The following is a 12,561-nucleotide window of genomic DNA, read 5'->3' as shown; positions in this document are numbered from 1 at the left end:
AGATTTCTGCTCAAGTCGTCTGCCAGTGAATTTAGTTTGCCTGGCAGGAATTGAGCTTCTAGGTTCACTTGGAAGCTCAAGGCTGTGTTCTACAGAGCCATGGCTAGTCTGCAGAGTGGGTAGGAATGGGTTCCCCCCTGCTTGTTTATGTACCACACAACTGTGGTGTTGTCTGTCTACCAATAGTTGTCCTGGAGGAATAAGGTCTTTGAAGGCTGTCAGAGCATTCTGTACAGCTAACATTTCTTTTTGATTGATATGCAGGTGCATCTGTTTTGAGTTCCATTTTCCATGAATGCACTACCCTGCCATGCGAGTCCCCCATGCATAGTTTGATGCATCTGCTGTGAGGGTTTGGGCAGCAGGGGATAGAGTGAAAGGGAGTCCCTTGTTGTGGTATCAGGCCTCTGCCCACCAAAGGAACTCCTCCCTTAATCATGGTTTCCAGGCCCTGAGAATGTTGACACCATAGACTTTTTAGATACCATTGAAGTTTCCTCATATGCAGTCTTGCATATGGAATTAACCGAATGCAAGAGGGCATGAACCCCAGGGCTTGCAGGATTTTCCTTGCCGATAGCTGGGTTTTTGTGGCCAATAGTTTGAAGTAGGTTGTCAAATAAACTTGTTTCTCTGGCGTGAGGAATGCCATCTGGGAAGTTATGTTCAAGCTTGCCCCTAGGAATACAATCTGGTGGCAGGGTAATAAGTGTGATTTGTTCTCGTTGATGGTGTACCCCAGTGAGGTTAGAAGTCTCTTTCCAAATGCCAGGTGTTGTAATAGCAAGTCCTGACTCTCTGCAATCATCCAAGTACGGGTAAATCTGTATGTTTCTCTCCCTGCAAAATGCAATGGCTGGAGCTAGGCACTTTGTGAATTCCCTGGGCGCAGTAGATAAGCCAAAGGGGAAGTGCAGAGAACTGATAGTGCATGGAGCCTGCCCTAAAACATAGGTATTTTCTACAGGTTTCCCTTATTGGAATGTGCAGGTAAGCTTCTTTTAAGTCTAGGATTGCCAGTCAGGTATCCTTGGCTAGCATAGGAAGAAGCTGTTGAAGAGTTAGCATTTTGAATTTTGGAACCACCAGAAAGGTGTTGAGAATAGACAGGTCCAGGATAGGATGCCAGGAGTTTTCTTTTCTAGGAACCAGGAACAGTCTTGAATAAACCTTGTCCAGTTTGTTCTGCTGGGATAGGCTGAATAACCCTGATATTGAGGAGAGAGCGCACCTGTTTTTGGGCCTCCGCCCACTGATTTGTGGGGGGGGGGGGTCTGGCCAACCACTTGGGGTTGGGAGTGAGTGGAAGTGGAATCTGTAACCAAGGGAAACAGTTTAAAACCCACCTGTCCTGGGTAATGAGTTCCCAGTTTTTTGCATGCAAGCAGATCTTTCCTCCTAATGGAGCAAGTAGTTGAGAGCAGGGCTTGGAAGATTTAAGGATAAGTCACTGAGCCATTTTTCCATAGGAGGGGTGGCTTACTACTCCCTGCTTTGGAAGTGGGAGCTGGTTAGATCTGTGCATAGCCCGAGACTGAAGTCATGGTGGTCTGCTGCTCCTGGGTTTGGAGTGAGAAGGCCAATGCCTACTGAATCTAGGAGGCTGTACTTGTAAGAAATCTTTAACAGTTTGAATAGATTTAGCTTTTTCCTCCATCCTTTTGAGGACTTCTGCTTTGTTGCCAAAAAAGGTGGTTTTGGTTTAAGGGTGCATCCAGTAATTTAGCATTACCATGATCTGGCAAGTTTTGTTCCTTAATCCAAGCATGCCTTCTAAGTACAGACCCAGTGACAGCAGCGCTGCAAGATGCTTCTAAAGTATCAAAGCCACATTGCAAAGTATGTTTACCAATTTGTTCAGCAGAATGCATTAACTGTTGCAAATCTTTGTGTTCAGCACAGTCAGGAATCAACATAATTTTCTGTTTAAGTAGTCCCATAATATGCTGCTGATACTTTAACATATGAAACTGGCAATTTAAAGCCCTAATGGCCAAAGTAGCAGAAGTGTATACCTTCTTACCCCAATCTGTCTAAAGCTCTAGAGTCCCTATCAGAAGGGGTAGGATTTTTGGTAGTAGTAGCCTTAATGCCTTTTGGTCCTTTTAAAATGGTCTCTGGATCCGCAGTGGGATTCTTGAAGAGGAATTTGTGAGAGTCAGGTACTCTGTAGTACCAGTCTGGTTTCCTGGGAGCTGGAGGCAAAGTGTCTGGACTAGGGCAATATTCCAAGAACAAAATCTACAATCTCCAGAACAGGAGGGATAGCTAGAGGCCTGTGTTGAGGCAGGAGTAAAAATTCCCCAAGTCTCTTTTGGACTCAGAATAGTCCTGGCGTTCCCAGCAGAAATGCTCCCCAAGGGTATGCAAGGTTTCACCAAAAGAAAATTCTTATTGAGGGGAAGCAGAGGGAATGGAATCCTCTGCATCAGAATCCTCATAAGTAAATAAGGGTAAATCCTGGTAGTCAGAAGGAACAGAGATATCAGATTCCTGATTAGAAGAATCAGAAAGAAAATCAGTTCTAGGTTTCTTGGAGGGGGAGGGCTGGCTTCCCCTAATTAAGGTCTTCAGCCATTCTAATCATTTGTTTTTGAGGCATATGGGTCTGAGAATGCGGTTTGGTTGTCTGTTTTCTAGGCGTAGTAAAAGCTTTAGGCCTGAGGAATTCTGTATTCTTAGCTTGAAACGAAGTTGTTGGTTTAATATGAAAATCGGTAGGCCTGAATACACCCTCAAAAGCCAGTGCCTGCACAGCGGCTCTGGACCCATCAAAGGTAGAGACATCCGCAGGTTCCATAGTCCAAGTGTCTCATGGCACACCGGGTCTCAGTAGATGCCTGTGAATCTGTAGTAGTGGATATCAGGGGCTGCGAAAGCGCCTCACTGAATACCGGCGGACTGGTGACTAGCTTAACGGAAGCGTCATCAGCAGTTTTGGACCTATGCGGTCTGTCTCTGTCTTTATCCTTACTTTTTCGGAAGATTGGTAGTCGGATGGCTTAACAAAGCCATTTCGGAGTATGGAGGTAGAGAACAAAAGTATTTAGCTACAAAAATAGCCCGACGAATAGTTCGGGCATTGAACAAGGCACAAAACCGACAGTGAGAGACATCGTGGTCTGAGCCTAAACAGGTGACTCAGTAAGAATGACAATCTCGGAGGAATTTGCTTTCCACAGGCAAGACCTATTGTTAATTTTTTCTGACATCGGTTAGGACAAGAAAAAAGGATCCCCAATGGAGTACTTATCTTTTTGAAGACTTCAGGTCTGAAACTTGGAAATTTCAGGAGTCAGCTGACCGGCACTTGTGAACTGTTTCTGCTTCGGGCACCACACAGCAAGAAAGACTGATATAATGGTGTCGGCTGCATGTTTTATACCCCTGACGATTTGACGTCATGGAAGCGATGGCATCTGACGCAGAAATCCCAAGACTCTGGTATTCAGGCCAGCTGAGGGCTACCTGCAGGCAGATAACCCAACTGTGATGACTGCAACAGTGAAACACGAAGAACATCTGCAAGTCTACCAGTTAATGCTTGGGCAATTCAAATCCCATAACAAGGTAATTGGTTTAATAGTTAATGCCTCAATGGTATTAAAGTAACCTCCATAAACTTTGGAGGACATTGATGGCAATCTGCAGCTAGCAATGAAGTAACAGTTGGATTTATCAAGTGGTTTAGACTCCAAGAACTTAACTTTGCAATCTGATGCGAGGAGATGCTTTTCTGAAAAACACAGATACTCTCCTGCAATTACCCAAGGGCCTGAAGTCAGAGCAGGCACTAAACCCTCGCACAGATGGGAGTGCTGTCATTACACTGGAACCACATCTTACTAACTAGAAGAAATGTACATGCATTTGAGCTGCAGAAGGCCCTTAATTTGTGACATTTTTTCCAATCAGGCTCCTAGCATGCAGTTCTGCCACCAAAACATCTGAATTAAACTTTGCTGTGTAGGGGACTCTGCCTGTAAAAAGGCATAATGGGAACAGAAGGCTTTAGCCAGTATGCAGAATTCATGTTACAAGACATGTACACTATTCTTGATGAAGGAAGTTTTATCTGCCATCTTACCCCATGTAACACATAATGGATCCTCTTTGGAATGACACCAACTAGTTACCAAGCTGTTAAAGCCAATTATCTGGTCTTGGCATCTTTTTGGTGAAGCCAAATACTAGTAAGCGCCTTTCCTGCCTCTAACACATGCTCCATTATGTCTCTCCACATATCTCCCTGGATGGGGCACTTGGTCATTTATTTCCATACAGGTTCATAGGTAGGTACTGGGCTATCTGCCCGAAGGCATATATTAGCCCAGCCACATTGCGCGGTATTCACCGCCCCTTTGGTTAGTTCCCTAGGCCCTTGATCTAGCAGCTAGTACCCTTGGCCCCTATCTAGTAGAGCTGTTGGTATGATCCCTGGTGTGAACTTTGTTACCCATCCACTTCTCAAGGTTCCTTTTGAAGAGTGATAGTGAGGGGCTCTGTCTTATGTAGATCGGGACCTTGTTCCATAGCAAGGGAAGTCTTTGTGAAGGGAATCTATCCCTCCAGCATTTTCTATTCATTGTTGTGCTGAGGTTTATATCCCTAGAGCGAGTAGCTCGAGTAGATTTGGTTTTGCTAAGATGGAGCATGTTCAACAGTTCTGAGTTGGACATGGCTCTATATGTTAGACAGAGATCGCCTCTGAGAAGGCGGTATGCAACAGAGAAAAGCCTTAGTTTTTTCAATTGTGCTGCATAGGGCAACTGTTTGAGGCCAGTAATCCTCTTAGTGAGGTACCTCTGTGGTCTCTCCAGCTGCTGGAGATGCCTGGCCAGGTACATTCCAATTGGTGCATTGTACTCAATAATGGGTCTGATGAGGGCAAAGTAGAGGAGCACCACTACATCCTTAGATCTTGATGTGAATCCTTTCCTGATCAGATGGGTCACATAAAAGGATTTTCTAACCACCTTGGCAACATGGTTATCAAAGGAAAGTGGACTATCTACTTGGGTCCCAAGATCCCTTATTACTTCTTCAGATTTCAGGGGGTTACCTCCTATGTGGTAGTTCGCAGGTACTCTGTTTTTTGCAAAGGGGATTACTACGCATTTTTTAGCATTTAGCTTGAGACCATGGTTTTGACACCATGCATCAATCTCATTAAGGCCCTTCTGGGGCCACTAGGTCATAATTGTGTTTGTCTGGTTTAAGGGACATTATAGCCCCTCTATTGTAAATCCTGGCACCAGACAAGTAACTTACAATAACCCAGTTCTTGACCAATCTGGTGAGTGTAAAAGTCTGAGTGCTTACTTGTAGAGTTATTTATAAGTGAAACATTTTCCTGTGTGAAAGACTTTGGGGGGGGGGGGGGATTATGGGCTTAAGGTTGCTTTTCTGGTGACTCATAGGGGAGCAATGTGCACTTGCAGTATGTGTAAGAGGAGAGGGAATAAATGCTTTGTGTGCTGGAGGTTGAGTTCTTTTACAGTGCATGTTTTATTAAGCTTTGACTTTTTCTTAACAGCCTTGGTATTAGTTGTGCACCTAATGGTGTGCTGTGATTCATGGGGTGTTGTGGAGATAAGGCATAGGCTAAGAGATTTGCAGTAATGTTTCTTAAATATTTACAACTGTCCAGTTGTACTATTAAATGCCAGAACTAGGGAATGGTCAAGCATAAGGCAGCTCCTGTACTGTCTAACATCTAATGGGCTCAAACTGGCAACAGATGGGATGAGAGCAGACAGCTGAGCCATGTTGCCACAGGGTGGAAGACTATGAACGTTCATAATAATCAGGGGTTAGATGACAACCATGAAGGTTTAAAGGTGATGCTCTGAAGTTAAGATAGTAGCTAATCTAACACTACATAGTGAAATGTCAGAATTAGCTTATATAGTCATCATCTTTCGGCTGTTCCCGTTAGGGGTCGCCACAGTGGATCTTCTGTTTCCATTTCTTACTGTCCTCTGCATCATGCTCTTTCACACCACCCACCTGCATGTCCTCTCTCACCACATCCATAAACCTTCTTAGGCCTTCCTCTTTTCCTCTTACCGGGCAGCTCCATCCTTAGCATTCTTTTCCCAATATACCCAGCATCCTTCCTCAGCACATGTCCAAACCAACGCAATCTCGCCTCTCGCTTTGTCTCCAAACTGTCCAACCTGAGCTGACCCTCTAATATACGGATTCCTAATCCTGTTCATCCTAGTCACACCCAGTGCAAATCTTAACATCTTTAACTCTGCCACATCCAGCTCGGACTCCTGACTTTTCGTCAATGCCACCGTCTCCAACCCATATAACATAGCTGATCTCACTACCCTCTTGTAAACCTTCCCTTTCACTCTTACTGGTACCAGTCTGTCACAAATCACACCTGACACTCTTCTCCACCCATTCCACCCTGCCTGTACCTCTCTTCTTCACCTCTCTTCCGCACTCACCATTACTCTGGACTGTTGATCCAAAGTACTTAAACTCATCCACATTTACCAACTCTACTCCCTGCATCCTCACCATTTCTGAACCCTCCCATTTGCACACATATATTCTGTTTTGGCCCTGCTGACCTTCATTCCTCTCCTCTCTAAAGCACATCTCCACCTCTCCAGGGTCTCCTCAACCTGGTCCCTACTCTCACTACATATCACAATGTCATCTGCAAACATCATAGCTCACAGAACCTCCTGTCTGATCTCATCTGTCAACCTGTCCATCACTACTGCAAATAAGAAAGGGCTCAGAGCTGATCCTTTATGTAATCCCACCTACACCTTAAACATATCCGTCACTCCCACCGCAATCCTCACCAATGTCACACTACCCTTGTACATATCCTGTACCACTCTTACATACTTCTCTGCCACTCCCGACGTTCTCATACAATACCACAATTCCTCTCTAGGCACCCTGTCATATGCTTTCTCTAAGTCCACAAAGACACAATGCAACTCCTTCTGACCTTCTCTGTATTTCTCCAACAACACTCTGAGCAAATATTGCATCTGTAGTGCTCTTTCCTGGCATGAAACCATACTGCTGATCACTAATCATCACCTACTTCTTAACCTAGCTTCCACTACTCTTTCCCATAACTTCAAGCTGTGACTGATCAATTTTATCCCTCAGTAGTTACTGCAGCTCTGCACATCACCCTTATTCTTAAAGATAGGTAACTAAAACACTTTCTCCACTCCTCAGGCATCCTCGGACTTTCCAAAATTTCATTAAACAATCTGGTTAAAAATTCCACTGCCATTTCACCTAAGCACCTCCATGCTTCCACTGGTATGTCATCTGGGCCAACAGCCTTTCCATTCTTCATCCTCTTCATAGCAGACCTTACTTCCTCCTTGCTAATCTGTTTCACTTACTGATTCACTATCCCCACATCATCCAACCTTCTTTCTCTCTCATTCTCTTCATTCATCAGCCCCCTTCAAAGTACTCTTTCCATCTACTCAACACACTCTCCTCTCTTGTACCTTTCCCTCACTATCCTTTATCACCCTTACCTGCTGCACATCTTTCCCAGCTCTGTCCCTCTGTCTAGCCAATCGGTACAGGTCCTTTTCTCCTTCTTTAGTGTCCAATCTCTCGTACAACTCTCCATATGCCTTATCCTTAGCCTTTGCCACCTCTCTCTGCCATGCATCTCATCTCCTTAAACTCATGTCTACTTTCTTCACCTCTTTGGCAATCCCACTTCTTCGCCAGCCTGTTCCTCTGTATACTCTCCTGTACTTCCTCATTCCACCACCAGGTCTCCTTGTCCTCATTCCTCTATCCAGATGTCACACCAAGCACCCTTCTAGCAGTCTCCCTTACTAGCTCTGCTGTAGTTTCCCAGCTATTCAGTAATTCTTCACCGTCTCCCAGTGCCAGTCTTAACTCTTCCCTGAACACCTCACAATCACCCTTTTTTAACTTCCACCATTTAATCCTTGGCACTGCTTTCACACTTCTCCTACTCTTCTTGATGACCAACGTCATCCTACAGACCACCAATCTATGCTGCTTAACTACACTTTCCCCTGTCACCACTTTACAGTCTCCAATCTCCTTCAGACTGACTCTCCTACATAGGATATAATCCACCTGAGTGCATCTTCCTCCACTCTTTTACGTCACCCTATGCTCCTCCCTCTTCTTAAAATACGTATTCACCACAGCCATGTCCATTCTTTTCATAAAATCCACAATCATCTGACCTTCTGCATTCCTCTCCTTAATACCATACCTACCCATCACTTCCTCATCCCCTCTGTTCACTTCACCAACATGCCCATTGAGGTCCACTCCAAACACTAGTCTCTCACCCTTGGGTACACTCACCACCACTTCATCCAACTCACTCCAAAATTTTTTTTCCTCATCCATAGCACACCCAACTTGTGGAGCGTATGCACCAACAACATTCATCATTACACCATCAATTTCAAGCTTCATAAACATCACTCTTATCAGACACTCTCTTCACCTCCAAAAACACTCTTGGCATACTGTTCCTTTAGGATAACCCCTACCCCATTTCTCCTGCCATCCACACCATGATAAAACAATTTGAACCCGCATCCTATACACCTGGCCTTACTTCTCTTCCATCTGGTCTCTTGCACACACAATACATCAACCTTCCTTCTCGCCATCATATCAGCTAGCTCTCTCCCTATACCAGTCATACTGCCAACATTCAAAGTTCCTACCCTTGCTACACTCCTAAACTTCCTTCTCTCTTCCTGCCTTCGGGCATGCCTTCCCCCTCCTCTTCTCCTTCAGCCAACAGTACCCCAATTTCCGCCAGCACCCTGTTGGCTAACAGTACTGATGGCGGTCGTTGTTAACCCGGGCCTCGACTGATCCGGTATTAGCTTATATAGTGCAAGGTAATCATTTCATGCAACTTCTTTGCAGAGTTACAACTTCTAGTGCTATACAGTTCAGATACCCATGCACACACTCCAACACAGTTGGTTGGACAGACACTTTAGCTTCACATTATACCATACAATGAACACAAACCATTAACACAAAGTACAGTTGTGCAGAATCTCACCATAACAGCAGATGCCCTTCTCTTCACTGTTGCAGTATTCTTCATCTAAGCAGTATCTCCTACCAGGGACAACCCAACGTCTGACCACTATACCAAAGGCTTCATATATCTCTTATAGGCACCTTATGCCAAACATATGCTCCTTATGCACAACATATGATGCAATGATGATGATGATGTACAGATGCAGATCCTCTTGGGGCTTTTCAGTTCTGAGTAACAGAATACTCTCAGGGACCAATATAAAAATGTGCATCCAGAAGGAAAAATAAAGGGAGATGAGGTCCTTGGCCAGAAGGGCAGCCAAAACACAGTGCAAGTTTCAGGACAGAGGGGGAAAGAGGGAGGGACAGAATTCTGCAACGGTGAAGAGAAGGACATAGAATTGTTGGGCGAAATCTTAACATAACCATAGATGTCATTCTCTTCTATATAATGCAGTATTCATAACACGAGGGAGTCCGCCTCTGGCAGACTCGAACGTCCAGCCATTATACCAGAGTCTAAAAGCAACGGCAAGCTGTGTGTGACGTCACAACACTCAGTGTACATTGGTCATAAACAGCCATCGGGTTTAAAAGCGGACGTCAGCACGTATCGACCTCAGAACTGAAAGCTGCAAAGCACCAGCCTGATAAAAGTGAGCAACATGCAACCAGGGATCAGGCAAGCATCAAGGGGAAGGTGGGGGAGGGATTGCAATACTGCAACATATAGAAGAGAAGAACATCTATGGTTATGGTAAGATTTTACACAATTATTCTATGCCCTTCTGTTCATATTCTGCAGTATTCATAACATGAGAGAGAATGCCAAAGCTCATGCAGAGGAGGAATTGGGAGGGAGTAGAAACATTTTCCACAAAGCCATGGAGAATAGCTCTGGCAATCCCTGCTTTGGACTTGAACTTCAAATTTGAAATGCTTGGTGAAGGTATGAACAGAGGACCAGGCAGCCACTTCTAGGATAGAAGCTGTATCTAATCCTTTAAAGAAGGTCCCAGAAGATGACACAGCCCTAGTAGTGGCCACTGTTACAGGGGACGACAGATCTTTTCCATTGGCAGAGAAGCAGAAAGAAATAGCTTTAGAGATCAAAGAAGAAATAGTTTGTTTGGAAACAGGTTGGCTCAGGGCCCTTAGGTGATAGGAAACAATCTGTCAGACTTGGTTTTGCTCAGATAGTATCAAAGTTGCCTGTGAATGTCCAAGGTGTGTCGAATTCTGGGTTAACTTATTTACCACCTTGGGCATGAAAGATGGGTTAGCCTGAAGAGGAACCCTGTCCCTATGAAAGGCAGTGAAGGGAGAATAGATCATGAGGGCTTGCAGCTCAGAAACCCTTCTAGCAGAGGTAATAGCCAGGACAAAATTGAGATCCCAACAAGGAGGCACTGGCTTCCTTGGTGACCATTGTGAAGGATGCTTTTTGAAACAGTTTGATTTCCAGTCTGGCAGCCAAGGCAGGAGACATAGGTAAGCATGCTGAAATGGCAGACAGATGTGCCTTGAAGGAGGAGTATGACAAGTCACTCTTCATTAATTCACACAGAGGAGATAAAACCACTGGCAGCTCTACTGACAGTGGTTGCAAATATTTTTTTAAGACACCAGAAGGAAAACCTCTTCCATTTGGAGACATAGGATTTCTTAGTAGTGGGTTTTCTGGCCTCCTGCAGAACTTGCAGCACTTCCTCAGTGTAAACATGTCTAAAGGGAATCAAAGCCCTATCACCCACAGAGTCAAGTTTAGGGTCGACATTTGTGGATGTACTAGAGTTCCCTTGTCCTGTATGAGTAAGTCCATCCTTGGGGGTAACTTGTGTTGATTGCCATCGACTAAATATAGAAGGGGTAACCAATGGTGTCTTGGCCAAAAGGGGGTCACCAGCAAGATTTTTGATTGTTCCCTCTGAATTCTCAGCAGAACCTTCTGAATGAGTGGGAAGGGGGGGTGCATACAGAAACATCCCGTACCATGGAAAGAATGGAGCAGCCACCCTTCATGTCCCAGGATGTGGAGTCCTGGCACAATACTTGGGAAGTTCTCTGTTCATGGGAGAGGCAAAAAAATCCAAGAGATACCCAATCAATGGACAAGGTCCAGAACAACATCCCTGTTCAACATCCACTCATGGGCTTGAGTCATGGACCTGCTTAAAGAGTCTGCAATTACATTCTGAGCTGAGGGAATGTAAACAGCCTGGAGTGAGACCTCACTCTGCTGGGCTCTCTCTCAAGCATACAATCCCAGTCTACAGACTATATAGGACTTTGTCCCTCCATGTTTGTTAATGTACCAGAGGACTGCGGTATTGTCTGTCAATGACCTTAAGACCCCTGGTGAAATCCTGGACTTGATTTTGAGGGCAGAGAACAAAGCTCATTTCTTTTATGTTGATATGGTATTTTGTCTTTGGAGGGGACCACACATATCCCCGACCTTCCAGTTTCCTAGAGTTGCACCCCATCCTGTGTCTGACGCATCTGTGTACAGATTTTGGGTGAGTAGGAGTGGTTGAAGAGGTAGGCCTGGATTTCTGGTGACTTGGAAAATCCACCACTAACTCCCTTCTTGAACAGGATAGGACGGGGACAACAAACTCCAGAGGATGAATGTTGCTTCGACTGTTCTCAGGAACCACTGAAATTTTCTCATGTGCAGCATGGCAAAGGGAAGCATTGGATAAGTAGAGGTCATGAACCCTAGAAGGCACAGAACTCCTTGGCTGTCAGGGACTGAAGTGGTATTAGGTCCTGGAAATATGAGGTGAGGGACATTATCTTTTCTGGAGGTAAGCAAGCTTTCATTGCTATTGTCAGGATCCTGCACCCCAGGAATACATGATCTTGAGAGGGGTCAGGAAAGACTTGGGGGTTGATGGCAAACCCTAGCAATCTCAAAGGGCACAGTGAAGGAAAGATTGTCCAGGAGCATTTCTGGTGATGGAGCCAGGAGAAGCCGGTCATCCAAGTATGGAAATATCTGTATGCCCTGCATTCTAAAGTGGGCTATAACAAGGGCTAAACATTTTGTAAATAACTCTTGGTGCCATAGATAGACCAAGGAGCAAAGCACAAAACTGAAAATGAGAGGAAAGCACAGAAAAGCAAAGGAATCTCCTGAACGGTTGGTGAATGGGAATGTGAAGGAAGGCATCTGTTATGTCCAGTGACACCATGAAGGCCTTGGGTAAGAATCAGAGGGAGTAGAGTAGAAGGGTCAGCATGCGAAAGGTGTGAACTTTCAGGAAGGTATTTAGATAGGACAGGTCTAGGATGGGTCACAAAGGGCCATCCTTTCGAGGGACCAGAAACATCCTGGAGTAAAATAATTTTCCCCTTTGACTGGGTGACATCTCTTGGATAGTGCCCCGAGGAAAATAAGAGAGGAGAGAACTAGTGGGAAGAATTCAATTTGGCCCTGTGGGGGTTGTGGGATTGTCTTGAAGGTAGGATGGGTTACCTATACCATGAAGTAACCTCAGT

General features: G+C 44.9%; 1 protein-coding gene across 1 annotated transcript in view; it reads right to left on the bottom strand.

The window, feature by feature from the left end:
• LOC122796501 (anillin-like) overlaps positions 1-12,561 on the bottom strand; it is a gene marked incomplete at its 5' end in the record, with an annotated part of 1,089,678 nt that overhangs the window by 759,474 nt on the left and 317,643 nt on the right.

The sequence above is a fragment of the Protopterus annectens genome, chromosome 3.part0, assembly GCF_019279795.1.
Source record: "Protopterus annectens isolate FY-2018-M chromosome 3.part0, PAN1.0, whole genome shotgun sequence".
NCBI lineage: Eukaryota > Metazoa > Chordata > Ceratodontiformes > Protopteridae > Protopterus > Protopterus annectens.
This window is presented reverse-complemented; position numbering and strand designations above follow the sequence as displayed.